The 4,787-nt window shown below is 44.5% G+C and overlaps 1 long non-coding RNA gene across 1 annotated transcript; it reads left to right on the plus strand.

The window, feature by feature from the left end:
* Positions 1-1,001: 1,001 nt before the first annotated feature.
* Positions 1,002-2,582, plus strand: LOC136497469 (uncharacterized). The gene is made up of 5 exons (XR_010769325.1): positions 1,002-1,232; positions 1,315-1,702; positions 1,787-2,030; positions 2,109-2,194; positions 2,270-2,582. It is a non-coding gene; the product is annotated as an uncharacterized lncRNA (long non-coding RNA).
* The last annotated feature ends 2,205 nt before the right edge of the window (positions 2,583-4,787 follow it).

Consider the following 4,787-nt stretch of genomic DNA (forward strand, 5'->3'; position numbering starts at 1 on the left):
TGCAGGATTTAGTTTCGCCAGGGTCTTAAGAGCAAGTTCTTTGACTATGACCTGGTTGATTCTGTGAGGGATTGGCATGCTGACTGGTTTTATGCCGCCAACTTGATTCCTCCTCTTTCCGTTCACTCTGGGTCTGGTCCCTTGGTTAATGACCGATGGGAAAAGAACCATGTGACGATTGCTGAGCTCCAGACGATCAAGCCTTTTCTCGAGAGGATTTGCACTCTGAAACAACAAGGTTTGACCGGCTTTGGGATTATTTCTAGCTTTCTTCGCTGCCGAGTTCAACCTTTGAAGGAGCGCGAACATTACGGTTTCGAGTACTCTAGGGCGGAGGACCCTTCTCGTATGGTCCCTGCCCTTGAGCTGACTGATGAGGAGGTGCTCGAGCATCTTCAAAAGATGCTGAAAGGAGTAAGCGTCATCCCACTTGCTGCCCTTGAGTACAGTGCTAACAACCCGCCCCCTGCTGTGAGTTGTTCTTTTCTTATGCGGGTACTTTTGAATGTCTTTTGTCGTATTGACTTTTTGCTTAATCTTCCTTGTCTTGTTGTTTTACTCTTTTATAGGAATTGGGACATAATTTTGCTAATCCAATTCCCCTTGATGATCTCCCTACAAATGTGGAGGCTGGGGGTAGTCTTGCTGGGGCATCCTTGACCAGTAAGTTTCAAACTACCATGATGCTTCCTGGTGTTTCTTCTGCATTTTCTGACATATATGAAGAGTATGTTCCTCGTCTAGTTCCTCGAGCTCCTCGTACTTTTGGAAAGAGGGGTCGAGCGAATAGTTCTTCTTCTGCTCCATCTGCTGCCAAGAAGTCTTGTCAGTCGAGTACTCGTCCAGGTACTCTAGTTGTAGCTAGCATGCTCTTAGGTGAGCATATTAATACGCTCTGCCCTTTTGTTGTTTGTTTTATCTTTGACCGAGTACTTTTGTCCTTTTTCAGCTAGCGCTATGGTGGCCTTGGTTGAGAGTGAAGAAGAAGAGGATGATGATGCTGCTCTCGTTACTCGTCGGTGAGTTCTTTTCTTGTTTTCCTGTTGTTGAACTCCTCTTTTTGTTTTGACTTTGGTCTTGTTCTCTTGTAGCAAGCGAACATCGGGTTCAAGTTCTTCTAGGGCTCCAGTACCGACCGCACCGCTCCTGTCGTAGGGTGGTAGCGATGTTTTTGCTGCCGTGGTTCCCCCTATGAGGTCTTCTTTTGGCTTTATGAAGAAGAAGATAGCTGAGTGAGTGAATTCTGGTTTTATTTCTCTGCTTCTGTTTTCCTTTTTTTTATTCTTATTGACGAGTTTCCTTATCAACTTTCAGGCCTTTGTCTTCCCTAAGCCTCCAGTCGACTTCTTGTCAAACCTCTGGCGTGCCCTTGCATACTGAGTCTCAGGACTCAGAACGCACGGTCGCCGAGGTGGCTGTGAGGGAGACAGAGTTCAAAGCTGCTGATTTGCCGACTCCTAAGGTGACGGTGGCCATGGCAGTGGGTTCATCTGAGGGATTGGCCGTGGCCTCCTAGGAGATTGCCCTAGTCATGACTTCTTCGCCTTGGTCGGCTTCTCCCTCTCCTCTTCTTGCTTCCGGTGGTCCGCCTTTGGCTGATGATGTGGTGCAGCAATTTGATGCCACTCATCGAATGTCAGAGCTGACTGCCGCCTAGGGAAACTTGGCGACCTTCGTGACTTCTTTCAGGGAAAAGCTCCAGGTAAGTTTTTCTGAACTTCTTTCTTTGGATGTTCATTTTTCTCTTGTCCTTATTTCTTGTTTTCCTCTCTTTCTTTTTGCTCAGTCTTTTTCTCATGATCATACCGGCTTCTTTTTCTCGTCTGAAACCGAGAAAAAGTTGTCCTCTGAGGTGAGTACCCTGAAGGCAGAGCTTGACCTCTGTCGGGCTGAGTTGGAGACTGAGCGTCAAACGCATCAAAAGGAGGAGAAGGCTCTCCATGCCCGGGTAGTTGAGGTAGAAAAGCAGAGGGATGTAGCTGCCCAGGAGGCCTCGAAAAATATGGAGGCCATGAAGAAAGAGTGCCATGGTATCGCGAGTTGTTTTTCGCTTCCCTTTGTATTCAAATTTGCCTTTCTGCTGACTTGCCTTTTGTTGCTTGGTCTAGCTCTCTGAGTTGAAAAGTAGAAGCTCTCAGAGGGTATCGAGGAGATGAAGACACTCGTTCGTACTAGCCACAATAAGGCTGAGGAGGTAATTACTCAAGCTGAAGAAGAACTCACGCTTGCTAAGTTGAGTAGGCGTGGAGCTGATAGAGATCTTGTGCAGGCCCAAAAAACCGTTGAGGACTTGACTGGCAAGTTGGCAACGGCCACTGAGAACTAGAAAGCTTTGTGGAAGTCTTTTCGGTCAGTAGCCGACCTTCTCCAGACTCTAGCAGATGATGATCATTCTTGGGCTCAGTTCATTCCTCAAGTGCCAACCCATTTCTAGGAGTTCATGAAGCGGTGTGCCCATCTTTGTACCAGGAACGTTCTTGCCCAGGTTTGGGTTCTTTCTCTAGACTTTCCTTTGTCCAAGGTTGCTGATGAAACCAAGAGCCAAGAGTATCTGGATGCTGTTGAGAAGTTGGAGCCTGAGGTCGATGATTTAGCCAGGAAGATTGTAGATAATCTTAACATTGATGTTTCTTCTCCTGATGACGATGCCTGATGTAATCGACCTTTGTATTCCAGCTTCTGTAATAAAACACTATACTTAAAAACTGAATGGAGATTCTTTATTTTTTTGTTGATGTCTTCTTTGTCTCGTAAACAACTCGGCTTAGGTAAATCATTGTCTTAACAAACTTTCTTGATCTATCAAGTGCTTTTCTGGCTTTCGTTTGTGCCTTGTGAAAGGACCTTGATGTCGCCTAGGAGGCCTAGAGGGAGGGGGTGAATAGGCCTGTAAAAATTCAACTTGAAACTCTGTTAGAATTGAGGGCGGCACTGCCGGCCTTATAGGGCGGCACTGCCGGCCTTATAGGGCGGCACTGCCGCTCTTCAAAAATAAAGCAGATAGTGTTGAGATTTCACAGATAGTAACCTGACCCTCTCAACTGCTTAATCCTGCAACAGAAAGATAAAATCCAGTTCGAAGACTGGATACCACAGAAATCTCACACAAGAGAGGATCGAGCTACGAAACCCTAACAACAGCTAGCGAAGAGTTGAATCAGCAAGAACACAAAGTGAAGCACATGAGACACAAAATTTATCCTGTGGTTCAGCTTGCCACCAAGGCTTGCCTAAGTCCACGTTGTTGAGGCATCCACAAAAGGATTGGCTCGCCACCAAGGCTTGCCTTGCCCTCGTTCTCAAATTAAGAGAATGAACTCTTGAAGTGAGGGGTAAATTCTTAGCTGTAGGATGAGGTTACAAACCTCCCAAGGCTGCCACATAAGTTGGCAAGCACAAGGGCGATGCCTAGCCAGCTAGGAGCAAGCTCCAAGAGTAACAAACCCTAGAACCGCCGGCCAAATGTGAACCAAATGCTCTTAGACTTTGGGAATCAGTGGATCTGCTCTCCAATCGAGTTTTGCTGCCTTTTCTCTCCAGTTTTGATGGTGGAAATCAAGGATTGCTTGGGAGCTTGAAGGAGCAACAATGGAGGAGAGAGAGGTGAGCTTTGGTCTATTCAGTTTCGAACTGAACCGTTGGAGAAGAAGGCTCTGTGTTGTGGGCTGGCCCAAATGGTATTTATACCTCTTAGGTCCCAACGGTCGTTTATGGGTGGCACTGTCGCCCTCATAGGGCGGCACTGCCGCCCTAGCCAAAATAGATAGAATCTAGAGATTTTTGACTGGCTGCTTTGGCTGAGTAAGAGGATGTAGATCTGAAGTTTTGAGCATCTGGTTGCATAATTGACCAACTGTACTAGAATCCCTCTTTATAGTATGGCTTTCCCTAAACTCAAATTCAAAGCATAAAAGAATGTAAATGCCTTTGAGCTGGTTGCCACTTCATTTGGCAATTGAGAACTTCTATTATCGAATATGTTTTCCTCATTCTCGTTATACCTTGATTATGTGACTTGAATCATTTCTATACATATGAGTTCACCTTCATGGCTTCAAGTCACTTCCACTAATAATTTGATCCTCAACACAATATGACTCATCATAGCTTGATTAGTACCTCAACTCAATGCAAGTACTCTCTTCTTCACCTTAGCCATGGTACCTCGGTCGCCAAGCCGTCGCTTACCCTTCACCTTCATTTAGTACCTCGAAGCCCTTTCCTTGCTATCTTCACCCTATCAAGCCATACTTAAGTCACATTATATTAAGCATCCATTGAAGAACATTTCTTCAATATTTTGATCCTTGCTTGAATATTTTCTAGATATGAATGTTGAGATCAATCAAGCTTTAGTTTGTCTCACATAGAGACATACATGGATCAACATCAATATGGTCAAGCCAATTCACAATTCCTTATTCCCTTCTCATTTTGGCTTGACATTCCAATTGATCTTTCATATATTCATCCATGTAAGCAAACCAATGTAGAGACCGACTTATATCCACTATACATTGTCATTTACTAAGTATGTTTGCTTTCACATGATGCTATGATATCCCACAACATAAAAGCCATTTCATTGATTTCATTTGCATTGTTGTCTTTTGCTTGAACTAGACTGCTTCCATAAACTTCCAATACAACAATACACAGTTTGGCATTCACTTTAACACAATGTGGCATATCATCAAGTTGGCCTACTAGTTGAACCTTATATATACTTGTTAATACACAACCCATAAGTATATGCAATAGACTCAATTTTTTGTTCAACACTTAGC

Source organism: Miscanthus floridulus, chromosome 12 (genome assembly GCF_019320115.1).
Source record: "Miscanthus floridulus cultivar M001 chromosome 12, ASM1932011v1, whole genome shotgun sequence".
Lineage (NCBI taxonomy): Eukaryota > Viridiplantae > Streptophyta > Magnoliopsida > Poales > Poaceae > Miscanthus > Miscanthus floridulus.